Source organism: Calonectris borealis, chromosome 1 (genome assembly GCF_964195595.1).
Source record: "Calonectris borealis chromosome 1, bCalBor7.hap1.2, whole genome shotgun sequence".
NCBI classification, from domain to species: Eukaryota; Metazoa; Chordata; class Aves; order Procellariiformes; family Procellariidae; genus Calonectris; species Calonectris borealis.
Window position 1 is genome coordinate 206,602,319 of NC_134312.1, and position 18,198 is coordinate 206,620,516.

General features: G+C 35.1%; 1 protein-coding gene across 1 annotated transcript in view; it reads right to left on the bottom strand.

Annotated features, from left to right (window-relative positions):
* Window positions 1–18,198, bottom strand: part of CNTN5 (contactin 5) — a 742,128-nt gene that overhangs the window by 476,335 nt on the left and 247,595 nt on the right. The window lies entirely within an intron of this gene.

Here is an 18,198-nt window from a genome sequence, read left to right on the forward strand (position 1 = left end):
TGTCAATTCCTAAATGAACACTTAAAGAAACAGACCTGAATGTCATCTGGCAAAATCAAGAAAACCATCTGCTCTGTGTGTAGCAAGTGTCTCAAAAAGTACCTGAAGCTTATTTTCTGGAAATGACTAGGTATTACTATCCCTATACTATCTATTAATTTTTGGAAAGGACTAGGTATCATTATTGCAATTAAATTTCCTTTTCCTTTTCAAGCTTGAGGTTACTTTTTTTTCATTTATGTGTCTCCCTCTAGTTTATTACAGAAAACAAATGACTGTCATTCCATGCATCATGTCTCAATACTGAAAAAATATTCACTCCTGATCCACAGTACAATCTGTTGCTCGCAATTTTAACAAGCAGACACTAATGTTTGTTGCTTTATCTCACATTGTTGCTCATACTTAGGACAAATGCCTGACAGTTAGACATCTACTCTGTATCTTTTTTTTCAGAATGCTCCTCAAACTTCTTAAACAATGATTACTACTGAAAACATGACAACAGTTAGGTTGAAGTTAGTAGGTTCAACCTACTGACTCTTAAGTCATAGCAGTATGAATATAGACAGTTACTCCCCTCCACAAAAAAATAAATCCAATAAATCCAAGTTTTCCAATAGCTAGCTTTGTACCAAATTATGCTTTTGTAGTAGTAACTTTTAGAAGAGTGATGGGTAGAAATTAATTTCAGTAAACTCTGATTTTCCTCTGTCCTCCTTGGTATATTAAGACTAGTTCTCTAGAATGTCAGGTATTTTGGTTATTAAAGCGTCTTGCTTTCTGACTCCTGTCTTTCTTAATAAACTGTCAAGTCATCTGTTCTGCCCATGGTCATGATTTACTAACCATAACTGATGGTGATATTTTATGACATGCATTTGCCTAATTTGGATGCCATTTCCATGTAGTAATTTTACCAGTGTGAACCTTATGCTATTGGTAGGCCAACAAAGATTTTGTAGTTTTAAATCAATTTTTTAAATCCATTTGAAAAATCTGTATTTCATTAAAAAAAACCAAACAACAAACAACCGTCTCCTGTAACTGTACACAAGAATATTCAGGCTGAGTTTTTCCACTAAAGAATCTGTGCAGCCACATTGCATAAACTCCCTGAAAAGAAAGCCTGTATCAAGTCTATGGGAACTAAGACTGTAGGTGAAGCCTCTTGACTCTTGAACACTAATTTTAGTTGTAAACAACAGCAAGCAAGCTCTCACATTGCAGTAGACATTTTTAATATCATTATTTTTCCTGTAGCAGTTCACAAATCATAAAAAGTATGACGTGATAATAAAATCTGTTCTTATATTCTTTCAAATAACTTAAAATGTTTTGTTTCTCTCTTGACGTGTAAGATTTGATAAAATTTACTTATACTCTTATTATAATTGGAGGCATACTTCTCTACATTTAATTTATATTCTATAAGTTAGTTTTAGGGTTTTTTTTTAGTTTAGTAAGTTAGTTTTAGGCAATACTAAGTTAAATGCATGAAAGAGAGACACAACAGTTCTTTCCTATGGGTCAAACACCATGTATGAACCAGAGACTGTCACTATGAGAACTATAAATCAATGACATGCATCATCACTTCAAATGAACTGTGGAATCCAATAAAATAAGTGTGCAGATTCCACATACTTGGAAGTGGGCACAAAAAATTTTGTAATTTCTCATGATTTCATGCAATGGCTTTGTCATTATTATATAATTTTTTGGCACTTCTGAAATTGAAAATCTAATACGTAAATAGACTAAAGCTTAAAATAGCTTAGTAGGAGGGGAAAATGACTTAGGAGGACTGAGGATTAAGCCTGACTATTGCTTGGACCATGAAGTTCTATTTCAGTGGTAGAAGTACCGTCACAGCCTGTCACACTTAGCCAAGATGCAGAACCTATGCAAAGGTATAGGAAAGGACGTAAGGTAAAATCAAAGAGCTCTGCTAAATGTCCTTTTGTAGGGGCGGTTTAGCATATTCCTGCCTCGATGTGAATGTCCTGCCTAACACCAGAAAATTTCAGCCTTGTAAGAGAGAACTGCATGTCCTGGTCTAGCAAAACCACACAAACCCCATCTTTTCATTAGCAGTTCAAATTAATGCAAACTGAAAATGCTAGAACATGTTATCTTTTCATCACCTCCCCCACAGGGGCAGTAAACTTTGCTAGGAAAAAGGCAGGAGAGATGGAGATACATGTGTCACATCAGCCTAGCAAAATTCACTAGAGGATGTGTATCAAAATCCAAAGCATTCTGTATTGAAGGGGTGGCCAGCACTGATAAGGAGGAGGAAGGGAAATAATTTTTTAATCTGCTCAGCAAAGATGGCAAAGAATGTACACTGTTTTCTGAATGACCAAGATACAGACCAATGTGTTAGTACATCTGAAAAAACAAAACAAAAGTCTCTTTGGAGGCTGAGAAATTATTACCTGTTACTTTCCCAAAAGATATTTCCCACAGAAAACATTGCATGCATATAGGTACTGTCTATTCTGGCACCGCTCCTGAAATGCAAAATGCAAGATCCCTGCATATGTGTTTATGCACAATGTTTTCAATAATTTAAGATTAATAACCATTTCCACGATTCATCAATTTAGGCATTCATCATGTAATTTTCCCTAATATTGATGTAATTCTGAGGTTACAGAATTAAAACAATTTCCATGTATTCCATAAGCACCTGTTTCTTTTCTATTAACTTGGTCATACTGCAAGTTAGTTATAATTCCTAGATTTTTTTTCCTCATAAAATGAAACGCATAGTTCATGTCTTCTTTTATCATCTTTGTAGAGAAATATGTAGACTGCTCAATTTTGCCAAAGAAATCTTAGAATAGAAGCTTCAGATGAAATCCTGGCTGTATTGAAGTCAAATGCAAAAGCCAAATTTGGTCCTTAACTTCTGGTACATATGTTTTTCATCTGAGGTTACCAGATAATCAAATACCTTATAAATCTTCCTCTTCAAAAACAGTAAGCCTACTGAATGTTTCTGCTTTGATAGGAAACAAGGCTAACACATTTTGTCAAAATTATTGCAACAAGAAGAATAGTTATTGATAATACTAGAACATCATAATTATATGGTATTATCTTGAAGCTACCCTTTTACAAAAGATTGAGAGGATATTACTAACATTAATGTGAAAGACTTTTGGAATAAACAACCTATAAAAATACACTAGAATGTTTAAAGAACGTGACACATTACACATAGACATGAGATGAAGAATAAACAGAGATTCAAACCAGAAGTAATTAATTCAGTACACTAAAATAATGCATTATTTCACACATCAGAATTGAAACACTTGCCTTGGAAAAATAAGAAAAGTTTTACAGTATCATTAACTATGAAAAGAACCTACGTTTTGCCTGGGATGGCATTTATGGTGGTTATTCTCCAAAGTCCCTAAGGATAAGCATATCTTTTGTTTTAATACAAACTGTTTATTTATTTAGCTTTGGAATTCCATGTGATTTTAAAATTCATTTCATAAGTTGTATGAAAGTCACACATTTGTTTCAAAAGTCTCAAAAAATTGTTGCTTGGTTAATCTCAAGTAACTGAAATTATACAAGTTTTGGAAATAAATTAGAACAGAGAGGTTTGACTAAATGTAAACAGAGAGATGATTTTGGCAGGGGAATAATTAAACTTGAAAAATTGTCTTTTTTTTCTGGAAATTTTGCATTCAGCACTAGAGCCAAAATCCTGCCTAAGGCCTCACCTCTCAGAGGATCAGAGGTCTGCCCAAATCAACACAGTCCGTATAGTTCATAGATCAGCATAAGCATCCTGATGTGAGGATTTTTTTCCTTCCGCCAACGGCTAGAATATAGGTTATAAATTGCGGAAATTCTGTTTTTCAAGTCAGGATACAGAAACTTCAGGAAAATAATGACAGTTCACTATCTAGACTAGTAAATGATTTCACTATTATAGTACTCAGTGGAATAAAGAAACAGAAATTGAAAATGTTGCATTGTCACACCTTAGACCAAGAACTTGATTTAGGGCACACCACGTACAGGCACCCTAACAGATTGCTTCGGTAATCTCAGTTGTCTCCCTGTTCTGACCAAAACCAGCCATCCTTATCAAACTCTAACGGTAGATAAGAGCTAATATGAAAGTAAGAATAGTTTATGAAAACAAAAAACAAACAAACAAACAAAATCTCTTTCATCAGAATATTCAAGTGATGGTTCTTGGTCTTCCAATTTTCTCTGTATTCCTCCATGGAAAAACATAAAAGGACAGGATTACAAGCAGAGTTGATATGGTCAGTTTTAAGGATAGCAACTGGCTCTATTCTTGAGAGATGATCTTTATCACAATGTTAAATTAAATGTGTCATTCTAAGTCTCTTGAAACCCATGCTAAGAAACATGACAGAAAAGGTTTCAGGTAAAATAAATTCCAACAATTCTATGCATAAGGGAATAATTTGGTAATGTAATAATCTTCTTTTCTCTTTAGACTTAATGTCCAAAGATAATTGTGATATTTAAAATGCATTTTTAATATTGACATTTAACATTAACTACAAACATTTTTTATTTTAAATATATATATACACCAAATACAACAGTTCAAAAGTCATAAGGCTAGGTGTATTCGTGCTTTCTGAATTTATTTTGCCTGTATCAGATTATTTAAAGCCTTTAGTGGGTACCTTTCCTTAGAGGATTTTTCTCCTTGGTAGAACTTTTTTACCTAGCTGTTCTTTAAATAGTTCTTGAGAAAACCATTTCAATTTAATTTCCATTTTCACTTAAATAATTATACCTTCTGTGTAGAAAGCATGATGCATGAGAGTGAAAAAGAATTCTAGTCAAGTCCCTCAGTATTACAGAGAAGTACACTGTAGTATCACTTTCCTGCACTTGACAGGTCCAATTCTCAAATGAGATCTTTTGCTCACACTATTCTTATTGGAAAGACTTGCCATTCCTTAATGGCTAAGGACCACTGCATTTCTTGTGTTGTTTTACAGGATGTATCCTTTTTTATTTTATTTTCTTATATTTTATTTTTTATTTGAGGCATAGTTAAATATTTCTTCCTCTGGTAAGTGCTCTTTGTACCTATTCCTTTCCTGAACATAAACACCCACTCCTACGTAGTACTGCACACAAAGTTTTAACAGTATCTGACAACACTGCATTAACATTTCATCATTGCTACTGAAAATATTTTGCTTAATACATAAAATCATACTGGTCTCTTTCTCAGCCACATCAGATAGGTAGCCCAGAGCCAGTCACGTAACACAGATAATTTCCTCTTTGGTTTCCAAGAACTGAGTTCCAAATTTGTAAGATCATTTGCTTCTTTTTACTAATTCCCTTGAGTGTTCCCTCTTTCCTGAAATTAGGTAATATTAGGAACTTGAAAGTCTATGTAATTTAGTCAAACAAAATTGTCCCTGGTATTTTAGCACAACTTGAATTTCAACTATCATTCACAAAACTTAGGGCATAAATAGTTCATGAGAGCTTCTACTGTGTGTAAAATGTGTTGCAGATCCCTCTGACTTTACTAGCCAATACTACAAAGACTGCTTTTCAGTTCAACTTAGAGCAGTTTGTGGTTTTTAAACCAGTAGAGATCCTATTTCAAAAATCAGAACATTGAAACAAGTGCGACTTTTGTACTTCTTAGACAAAAAAAAAAAAAAAACAATGAACAAACTTCAGTGATCTCTGACTCAACTTAGTCTATGAATAGCCAATATTCAAATCTTGCATTATGTAACTCAAATTTCCAACTATTTGCTTCAGAGGACCAAGGCTTCAGAAGAGATATTAACAAAAATAAGGGGTATGGGTATGAAAGACTTTAAACAGACTAAAGGTCACGGTGAACAATTCTATGATCATCTCAGGAGCAAGACATTAGATAAATAAATCTTATTACTGAAATTCATTCTTTACAGAATTTTCTCACTATGAAAATATAAGATAAGGCTAATACAAGTCCTCATTAAATAATGGATTTACTATGTTTGTACTCTTTAGATTTACGGTGCTCAAGGAATTGGCTGGCTCAGAAGACCGTCAGTAATTTTTTCGAATTGCAATGAACAGATTAATACAGAATGCTCACTTCTGACTTTAAACTAAGACAGACAGATGGATGTCAACCGACATACCTCCTCATCTGTTGCAAGTCAAACTTTGCCAGAAATAAGGAGATAAGACAGCAGAGAGCAAAACCAATATAGTTTATTAGAAAGCTGTAAAAGTATTCCTCACGTTGAGTATAAATCATAGAAATATTATTTTGCAATAGTAGGTTGGCTCAAAGTGCTGCAATGACTGAAATAAAGATAAAAGCATAAATAAACAAAAAGCTGTTCCACATAAAATCACTGATAACACATGGTTCGTAGTTAGCAACTACAAACATAGGAGTTCTCAGTGGTAATTTAACAATATATTTCAAACCAATTAAATAATTATATTTCGGACTTTTCACCCCATTTGTTACTTTAATTATGATATACCTTTAAATTAAAAATAGCAATCAAAAGAAATGGTTCTAAAACATTAACAATGAAACATTTAGGAATACTTGTAGGAGCCTGTCAGTCTTACTAGAAAGAATCTATTTTTTAAAAATACAGACTAAAAATGGTAAAAATCCCAAAATATCAAAAATCCTACAAAGCTTTAGATTAATGTGCTGTATAGGTAAAATTAATAAAAAGAATGCAAATAAAATTGCTTCAGGAGGTCTGTTGAAATCCAGATAATGTATACTGATACTCTAGAGTTCAGGTTAAAGATTAAAAATCATGAAAGTGCAGGAAAAAAATAAAGCCAGTAGTGTATGATTCACTGAGCATAAGATTTACATTAGTGAAATAAGTGATTAAGCCCTAAAAACCAAACCAAAACAACTTCAATTATTTAGATGCAAAATACATGCCTTTTGTCTAAAGTAAGGTTTCAGTAACTTTTATCTCTTTAGAAAGCATACTAACGTGAAAGCTGTGGTGTTACATGAATAAAAACAAACAAAAAAAAAGCATGGCCAAAGACAACGAGGTTAATAAACAACACTAATATTTCTGAAAAGCCAAGTTTCCCTCCTATTTGAAGCCCAGAAAATAGGCCGATATTCTGAGTTAGTCTGCAATACCACACAATTTAAACATAGTTATCGATATAAACTCCAGAATATATATTGACTACTCCTTACTTGTCCAGGCAAAAATTAAACTTCAGAGAGTGCCATTTTAGAGGCATCTCACAGTAAAGACAGGAAGACATTTTTTTGTTTGTGAAAAAAAAAAAAGGTTAATTTTTACCCTAGTAGTACACAACTTAAAACCAGAGGGCAACTAGAAGGATAACTCACAGAAATTAATACACTTCTGACGAAGAGCAATTAAAAACCACACCCCACTATTTTCCATGGGGAACATAAAGAAGTTTTAAGAATGCTTCCACTGGATCAGGTTGCCCAAAGAAGTTGTGGATGCCCCATCCCTGGAAGTGTTCAAGGCCAGGTTGGATGGGGCTTTGAGCAATCTGGTCTAGCGGAAGGTGTCCCTGTCCATGGCAGGGGGGTTGGAACTAGATGATCTTTAAAGGCCCCTTCCAACCGAAACCATTTTATGATTCTATGATTCTGTTTTCAGAATTCAGCATTTTCAGACTTCACGAGCACCTGCTACATTCATTTAATGCAGGATGTTGCAGTTTGGGAGGAATTTTATACATTGAAAACAAGAAAGTTAAACAGTATGTTCTAAGTTGAGTTTTATGGCTAATAATGATAGTTAAATTCACAAAACCTCAGAGCTGCCTTTGTATTAAGATGACTACTCAACAATTTTAGTTGTAATATTAATATCTAATTCTCTTTTCACATATTTTTTATGTGGTTTTGGATAGGAAAACTTAAGGTTGTATTCCTCAGGTGTTAATTTATCCCAGGCCTATGCAACAGGGAAAAAAAAGTCCCTGGTCATAAAGAACAAGCATCCTGAACAAACAACTTTCCAACTTGTAATCAAATAAAGATATTTAAAGCTAAAATGAATAAAGCAGCTTACAAATTATCCAAAAAACATACAACAGGGAAAATTCCTGCTCTAGTAGCAAGGACTGAAAGAATAACTGATGTATTTGTCTGCCACACCTATAATCTTTGTCATTCTAAAGAAGAAAGACGAGTTAAAGGTCTCCACACCATCAGACAACTCATCAAAGTACTTAAAATTGTTGAAAGGATGCTTCATGTTAATTCAACAGAGGCACTGTTTAGCTAATTCAGTTCCATATTGCAAAAAGTCTCTGTACAGAACAAACACCTTAGACTTGGCATGATTCCTAAGGCAGTCTGGTTTTCTGCACTATTCCGAGACCATTCCTATTGCAGCCATTCTGTATCGATTGCCATAGATCATTTCTCATCCTTAAGTAAGTTCATTTTCATTGCTGGTACATTAGGTGCTGTTTCAACCTCAATCTGAATTGCTGTTTAATAAGATAAATAATCATAAGAAGTAATTATCCAACATTTAAGCTGATTTGTAGCTGTAGCTGTGAGGCTGCAAGATTATCAAGAATATTATGTACACATTTCTGTTCCTTTGTCTTCTATCTGAGAGAACAAATGGTTTTAAGTTGTCTAAACTTGGACTAAGAGACAGGAAATTGCAAAATTTCTCACATAGTATTAAATTTAAATACTCCATTTATCCTCAAGAAAGCTCTTCAGTATTTCTTGTTCAGTTCTCTCATCAGTCTACTAATATCTATTTACATTGTGTTAAGATCTAAAGATTCTGATCAAAGTATCAAAGAGCTGATTGAATCCCTAGAGCTGGTTACCCTGCCTCAATACAGCATCAATTGCACCTGCATCACTTTTGACAAGCATTTGTCTAATCTGTTGTTAATCTCTGTCTCTAGTAATAGAAACTTTGCAACTGCCTCATGCAATTTGCTCAATCTGCAATTAGAAACTTTTCCTTAATGGACTATCTACATCTTTATCTCTGCAACCTGAGCTGCAACTTCTTGTCTCATCTGCTTTGCATATGGAGAAAATGGTGTTTACTTGTCTGTGCTCTTCATGTTTTGGAAGGCTTTTATGTCCCACATGAGTTCTATCTTCTTCAGGTAAACAGCCTTAAGTAGGTTAATCTATTTTCACAGATAAATTCACCAGGCCTCTGATTGTTCTCATTGCTTTTCTCTGGACTCTCCAAGAGCTGTACCTATTTCTTAATCTGTCACACATGAAACATTAGAGTTGTTTTCAACTGAGACCTACTATTATAGAGTTTAGCAAAAAGATTATTTAAAATGTTTTTCTATATGCCTGCCCTGTCCTAAACCTTCTGGTTGTACATCCCAGGATAGTGCTGTTTTGACAGTAATATGACATTTACGTTTCATTTTCACCTTGTGATCTCTTGAGTTCTTTCTAGGCAGCTCCTACCAAAGCAGTTACTCCTAAACCTGTGAATTTATTGTTCTTATGTAAAATAGTATTTTAAGTTTATACATGTCAATTTATAGCTTTTTCTTCCCTAAGTGATTGCTCCAGTTTGTCAGGATAATTTCAAATTCTGCATTTTCCAATATGCTGTGGTCCCAGTGAGGTAGATGTGATCTGAAATTTAATATGGAGCTTTCTTTTCTATCATTAGACCCTTAATAAAAACAGCAACTAGGAATAGGCCTAGAATAAGCATTTTGGGGTTCAACAAAATAGACAATGCACTTTTCCTACCTAACTAGTGACTACTGGCAGCTATTCTTTGAGTGTACTTCTCTAGCTAATTTTGCATTCACCACCTAGTCCTATGCAGATCTTTTTTAGATTCCTTTGAGAAAGCCGAAACCTAAGCAGAAAATCAAAATCTGTACTATATACTCCCTCTCTATCCAGGGAACACCTAATCACATTGTATAAAGATTATAAAATCTACAGTTAGATTTGCATGACAAAATTTGTTCTTCACTGATCCCACTGGCAGCCATTTATCTCCTTACCTGTCAGGGTCCTAAAAAAAGTGATTATTTATTCCAGAGTATTTTCTTGTCATGAAGATTTACTTTTTCTAATTCCTTTCTCCATACAATGTTGCCTTTATCCCAAAGATTTTACAACCTAGGTAAGTCTAGGGGTTTCTTTACTTTAAATGTATTGACAAATAAAGTAGCACTTAACCTTCAGTCTATTGGTCTATATGAAATTTGAGGCTATCCAAGAATCTAAATTGTGACAAGATTAGGCAGAAGGTTCTTTTTCAGACTGAAATCTCATCAAAGGGTATGAAGGTAAAGACTAATGATCAATTCTCAGTGTGGAAAAAAGGCAGCAGTGGCATTCCCCAGAGTTGAAAATGCCCAGCAGGTTCAAATAGCAATTAGAAAAAATCATGAACATCTCCAGGAACAGATATTAAAATGTGTCTTTACAGATGTATGCTTTAATACCTCTAAAGCAATGACTATGGATGCTGGAGCAGAGAAAAGAACTACAGAAAGTACTACTACATAGGACTACACAAAATGGACAGGCTCCTGTGCTCTTCCCAGAGAGCATCTTCTGTTGCCACCGATAGAGAGAGGGTGAACCATTGGTCTGAATCAGCAAACTACTTCCATATTTTTAGGATAAAATCATTCCATAGATAATTACAAAAAGATGTACAAGAAGAAAATAAATCCTAACAACATAAGATGATGGCCACATTACCACTCAGCAGCAAGCTCTTGGGGCTAAGATAGTTCACTGAAGATATTTGCTCCATACTCAGAAGTCTAAAGGGAAAACAAACATTGGCTAACAGAAACAGTGTAAAGAACAGAACCAAGAACATCATAAAGCTATCATAGAAACACATGATTTTCCCACATCTAAGATTCATTCTGGAACTGTAGTCCCTTTAACTCAAAAAGAATACAGTATATTTGGAAATGGTCCAAAGAAAAACAGCAAGGATAGTATGGAAAAACTTCTGTATGAGCAATGACTAAGTAAGCTAGAAATATTCAATCTGGAAAAGAGATGGCTGAGGGAAGATTGCTGTAGAAAATAACAAGGCCATGAAGAGGCATTATATATCTCTTTCAAAATATAAGTCAGAAGTTATGAAATGTAACCAGCAGGAGCCAGGTCAAACAGCAAATAAAGGATAGTGTTTTTACCAGGCAGTGTGCGTATGTTTGCCAGAGGATGTTGCGGATGTTAGAAGTTTATATGAGACAAGGGAAAAACTGGAGTAGTGCAGGGAATTGAGATCTACAGAGAGTTGCTAAACATGTAAGAATTTCCTGAGATAAATGTGATTTCTGAGCTGAAAGTGATTGGTGGCTAAAAGATTTTAAGGAAAAATATCTATCTGCCTTGTCCCAGCTCTTCTCTAGGCATGCACTTCAGTCAATGTTAGGGACAATGTACAGAGGAATATTTTCACGACCCAACATGCTTGGTCTTTTGCTCACTTCAATAACATCCTGAACCACTGCTATAAAGCCAAGCTAAGGAAGTGTCTGCTGTTGAAGAAACATAAAATCATTTATTGGATTATTAGATTTTGCCAAATACTGCATTTAGTGTTTTTTTTTAAACTTACTAAAGAAGAAAAGTTCTTTACAATTATTGACTCAAAGAATAAAAAGACTTCTATTACATGCAAATGCAAGTCTGTGATGAAACAAATCTAACTAACTTAAAGTTCTAGTAATTAGCTTTTTTCGCCCAACAGCCTTTGATACTACTCATAGTAATATAATGTGCCATAACACTATCGCACCTATTGAAAAACTGTCCAAGACTAAAGATCACTGTTAGTAAGAAATCATGCTACCATTGCAGCATGGAGATCTTCAATATCACTATACTCTGTGTTCATGAAATACTGCTGGAGGAAAGAGCCTCCTGGAGCAACAACCAGACAATAACTTTGTTTTTTAAGTGTGCATCTGTTTTTCAGCACAGTTACACAATGTTGTTTCCCTGCTTTCTAAATTTCTAGCAAGGCTTCAGACTTGCCTGAAAGACAGTTGGCATCTATGCAAGCTAGACAAAGTGGGAGGTAATAAAGATTGACAGGGGGAATTGTCTAAGGTTTTGGATAAGTCTACAAGAGCTGTCTCAATTAAGGGAGTTTGTTAGCTTCTTAACAAAGGGTTCACTACTGGAGGCCCTAAGTAGATCACATACCACTACTGCTACTTTTCAGATTTACCGTTTACCATGGAAAGAAGTGTTTTTTCATTTGATGCTGACCATTGGATTATGTCTACCGTGCTGGAGGAAAATTCCTGCACAGGAATACTCTGGTATATTAAGGAGAATTCAGAAGTTACATTAGTGCAGGAGGCATTAAAATGAAGCAGACTCTTCATCATTTTGTACTCCCCAAAAGCGTTGGCTGAATGTTGAACTTCATCTCAATACCTAGTTTTGTACAAACTCAGATCGCACTTCCTCCCATCAGACTCTGGGTCAGCTCTGCTTCAGCTATCTGTGAGGTTAACAGACATCACCTACTTGAGAGATCTGTATCTCAATGGGAAGCTGAATTAGAGTCCTGAAGAGATATTTTAGTTTCCAAAAATATCTCCCAACCAAACCATGTTAAACAACATCCTTTTAAAGAACTAAAAATTGCCTCCTTTGGAGTTCAAAGGTTTAGACATTCAACTGGGATTGGTGAGAGCTATTTCAAGGCTGTTTTATCAAATGTTATTCTAGGAGGCATAGTAGGTTTCTTTCTTTCATGCTTTTACTGCTCCAGCAGTATCATTCTGGTTCTATCGTTACGTGTCTGGTAAAAGCCAGAAGAGAACTCTAACAAAGAATGGAAGTTCAACAGAATAAATTTTTTTTGCTGACAACCAATTTTGGTGAAAAAAATCCTGACCTGTGGAATTTGATGCTGATATGAAATATACTTCCTAACACCATTATGCATCATGAATAGCAGAGTCTCCAAATTTTGGCCTATACTGCAGAATTTAGCTTAATAAGCTGCGCTATACTCTACATAAGGATGTAGTTAATCAATGGCTCTGTTCAGGCACATGCAAAGTCGAAAATTTTTCCCAGCTGTAGATTTATGTGCACAGGAGAACATCTCTGGCCATGCTGGACTCTGAGGAGATAAAAGTAGAACTCCTCTGTCAGAGCAGCATTTGCTTCAACTACCCTTCCCATCCCACCTTCATCTTCTCAGTCTCAGAGGCAGAAGCACACGAGCCATGGGGTTCTGTCAACATCTCATCCTTGGGATAAGAAAAGTGACTGAGGAGAAATCTTAACCAGTTCTATCTCAATATAATTCTTAACAGAAAAAGACAATGAGATATTTTATTCTGTTTAATAGAACTAGACTGGTCTTTAAAAATATCATTCCCTGCTTCTTTTTATGTTCAATTAAAAAAAAAATGTTCAAAGTTTTTCCAGTATCACTCTGGTATGTATCCTATTTTATGCAAATATATAATAAATCCTTTAATCTTTCTCATTAATTGAGTTATTTTCAGCACGCCTATGTTCTCTGCTGTTCATATCCAATTTTACCACATACTCCAAATGAGAATAAAAAGAACATATTTCAGGTTTTTACTGAAGCTAAATATTTGCACAAAAGAAGGTGGGAAGTATTTAAAAGTTCAATGATTCTATCGAGATAACAGCAAGTGTCACGATTATGCAGTATTTCAAACAAAACCAGGAAATACTGATTTACAAACAAGTGCGTTGAAGGTATTGAATTGCATACAAAATTTTCTGCCCTAAACCCATAGTAATTTGCATCTATCATTCTCACTCTTTGTTTTAGCTGGCTGACCCTTAGAACACAGAGTCTAAAGACAACAGCAAATTTGTAATTAACCTAGATTTATTACATATTTATGAGTTCATAAAGCTCAGCACTTTGAAAATAAGAATTCTCTTCCATTTACATTTCTTTTCATATTTCTGAGATTTTATTGCTGTCAGCTATGGCTAACCATCTTGTATTAGGAAACAGTCAGGACTTAGAATAAGATGTCAAGCATTAACCTTTTTACCTAATAAAACATCAGTACAGCTCAATTGCTCATGGCATTGTCCTCAGTCATTTAATTCACTTTCTATCTGCACTCAAGAGAAAGGATAGCAACATTTTCTGCCACTCTGACTATCAAGTAATTCACCTCAGTCTGTGAGGGATTAAGAGGTGAGGCAGTTTCATGTCTTAAGTTTTCAATCTCTTTCTATGAATAAGTGCTGACAATACAGTTTTCACATACTCATTTTCATCTCATGATCAAAGCTGCATTTCTATTGGTTAAGAAAAATGCATCGCTACACACACCATCTCAAGCTTAAGTTCTTAATAATCAAAAAGAAAAAGAAAAAACAGGAGCACAATTTACAGTCATATTGCCAATATAGTAGGCCCTTAAGTCAAAGTCTTCTCAAAAACTGTACAGCCTCTGATTAATATTCCAGCAGAACTCCCACAGAAACATTGCCCTGGCTGCGCTGGGCACTATTCAGGCACACACAGTCCTGTTCCAAAGAGCTTACAGTTTAATTTAAAGCAAGAAAATTTAACAGCAACAAGAGAGACCAATGGAGACAAATAAATTAAGCTCAGGCAGCTATTAAAGACAAGGTAAAAAATAGGATCGAGGCATGGAGTAATTTCTTCCTTAGGAGGTTAATAAAGAAAATTTGCTTCTGTCTCATGGAAGCACCTATAAATATCCATTTCTCCTTTTATTTTTCTAAAATCTTTATGTTTTCCTCTTCTAAATGACAGAGCCATGTACACACTGTGATGGTCTTATAATAGTGGTTCATCTACTTGAATGAAAAGTGACTAACACTAACTGCCTTGAAGGAGCAGCAAAAAACCTCTTATAGCAGCCACCTCTGTGTCCTGTGCATTCAGCCACACTTAGTGTTTACCAGCAACAATTTTCTTTCAGTTACATGCAGAGCTTTGGTGAACCTATCTCATTTCTACACCATTAACTTCCAAACATTTTTTCTTCCCACTGCCACTCATCATGATCTCTTCTGTGTTTTTCTGTCAAATCCAATAGCTTCTCCAGCAGTCTTGCTCTGTCTATCTCAGAACAAACCCAGCCCTTGTTTCTTCTAAAGAGCCTTTCTCTCATTCACATCTATCTTTCTGAGTAGTCTGGGCGGTACCTTGGAAATTGCCCACCATCATTATTCTATGTTCACCCCAAAAGTATGAAGCATCCCATGACCCCAGGTGTGGCAGGCAGAGCCAATTTAACTGGGTTACTTAAAGGAGCAAGGCACAATGCTTCACTTGCCCAGGCAGCAGTATTATTATGCCAAACACCAAGCAGTTCATGGTTGGCAGTGCTCTGAAGCATGAGGCTTTATCTCCTGTAAATAGGATTAGCAAATGAAAATATGTATTTTAGTTTCATACAGCAGGATTATCATCAAACCAATGCATTTCTGTGATGTTCCTTTTAGCTCTATTTTCAGATGAGTACTAAGACAGCCTTTGTTAACCTCTCCTGTGAAAAAAATGCACATATTCTAACATGTTTAACATGTTAGATTGCAGATTTAGACTATAAATTTTAGATCATCTCTTTAGTAAAAATAATAGAAAAATCTCAGTCATAAATTTTCCTATTAGAAGAGAAAAAGTTGTGTCGTAGAATCACTACATGTAACAAAGCAGCTTAATGCATCAAATATATAGCCACTCATTACACCATTTGAAATATTGTGTCTCCAGTTTTAAGGTATCCATTTGTCCTGGTTTCGGCTGGGATAGAGTTAAATTTCTTCCTAGAGCTGTGTTTTGGATTTAGTATGAGACGAATGTTGATAACGCACTGATGTTTTCAGTTGTTGCTAAGTACCCTGCTAGTCAAGGACAGCTCCTATGCTCTACCGACCGAGCTAGGCGCACAAGCTGGGAGGGCACATAATCAGGACAGCCGGCCCAGCTGACCAACGGGGTATTCCATACTATGTGACGTCATGCTCAGTATATGAATGGTAGGCGTGATCCAGGAAGTACCGATCGCTACTTGGTTATTGGTCAGCACGGGTGGTGAGCAATTGCATTGTGCATCACTCATTTTGTATATTTTATCATTATCATTATTATTTTCCCTTTTCTGTTCTATTAAACTGTCTTTATCTCAGTCCACGAGTTTTTCTCACTCTTACCCTTCTGATTCTCTCCCCGTCCCACTGGGGGGGGGGTGGGGAGTGAACTGCGCAGTATTTGGCTGCCTGCCAAGTTAAACGACGACACCCTTTAATATATGCACATTTTTAAAAACAAAAGGAAATGCTAGTGCACAAGTTTTTCTTCATGACTCTCCCAAAAGCAGATTCTGATAGTTAAATATTTTTGAGAAATGACTGAAAATGGTAAATCACCTGCTCGTGTTAATTCAATGCCAGTTCAAGAACACTGTAGTTGTCATCTGAAGCTTCATGGTATGTCTCCAAACAGGCTCATGAACATTTATCATGCAGTCTCATATTGAAGCAACATAAGAAAAACTTCCCTGAACTGTTTCCATATTTACTATAAGTCCATCCTCATTACAAATTACTCAGTTTTATTTGCAATTTAAAATGTAATGTAATACACTTACGCACAAAAAACCTAACCCTCTGAACTTTCACTGAACAGCAAAAGTAAATTTACCAGCCTACGCATGGATTATCTGAGTTGATTCTACATGATGGTTGAAATATCCAGAGACTTACTTTCCACAGAATGGATGGCATTTACTGTCTGTGGGACACACTTCCTCTTAAATATATGAGGGAAGTAACAGCACAGAAAGAATTTGTGTTTCCCTCTACAGCAGTCAGAAATAAAGACATCAGGTTACACAGAATGTAAATCTCTCATTTGTATTTCATTATTTACTTTAAAACTAATACAAAGACTATCCTTTAAAATGCATACATTTTATGTACCACATAATGCAACAGTTTCTTCTCCATAACCAATTAACATGAATCACCCTGCTGATTTTTCTCCATTGATAAAATTTAGTTACGTACATCTGGATAGCAAAATAACTTCTTGTTATCTACAGAAATCATAAATATTTGTAGCCATGAAGAAAAATATTCAAATATTTTAAAGGAACAGGGTGCTCCCCTGCCTGCTTCAATATTGTTATAAAAGGAAGAAAAAATATTGCATGTAAGTAGCTTCTGATCTTTCCTCATCATTTGTAAAACAAAAGCAAAACATGCCTTTTCCATACAACTGAGGGATACAATGCTGAAATTGTCAGCTAATAGGCTAGACAATTGTTGCCTTTATTGCAGACAATGTCGGATTGACAGAACAACTAGAAAGGTGTATACTAGAATAATAAATGGCATTTTAAGCTGTATCGCTGTCCAATTATTAACCAGGTGAAAGCAATTTCCAATACTGACCAACACTAGGATCTAAAGACCCAGGGCAAAAATCCAAGCTACTAAATTCATTGGTTTAAACAATTAACAGACACAGGGGAAGGAAAATAATAATAATTAAAAAAAAAGAAATAGAGTTCCAAACTGATGCAGACATTCACAAAGGGAAACTATTTTCAAAGCTTGCAATTAGAAAATTCTCTGTTCAAGGACTGACACAATAACAACCTTCTTTTGGAGGAAAAAATAATAAATAGACATGGGCTTTAGCATATTTAACAGCCATCTAATTTCACATAATCACATCATTTGAAATATCACTACAAACAAAGAAGAAGTAAAATACATGCAAATTCTCTTTATTAATTCTCCCTTCTAAAATATCTGTTCTGGTCTCTACCCTCCTCCCCCTTCTTTCTTCACCCTAGCAATGATTTCTGCCTCTCACAGACTTGATTGCTCTGATGACCTCAATCAAAAGGCAATTATCCAGTGAGGATGAAAGGTAATTATTCCCATCAAGGAGAGATTGAATGCACCTGAATAGACAGCTGCAGTTCTCCCAGAGATTACATTATTACTATAGAAATTGCCTCCATTAATTTGTGATGCATGTCAAATTTATGATAAAAAGTTGATTTGTTTGCAGGACAACTATTTTTCCCATTTCACTTAACACTCACTCTAAGGCAAAAGCAACAGTCAGTTGTAAGTTACTTTAGTATATATGTGACAACTGTCAGCAGGCAACCATCTGCTCAGGA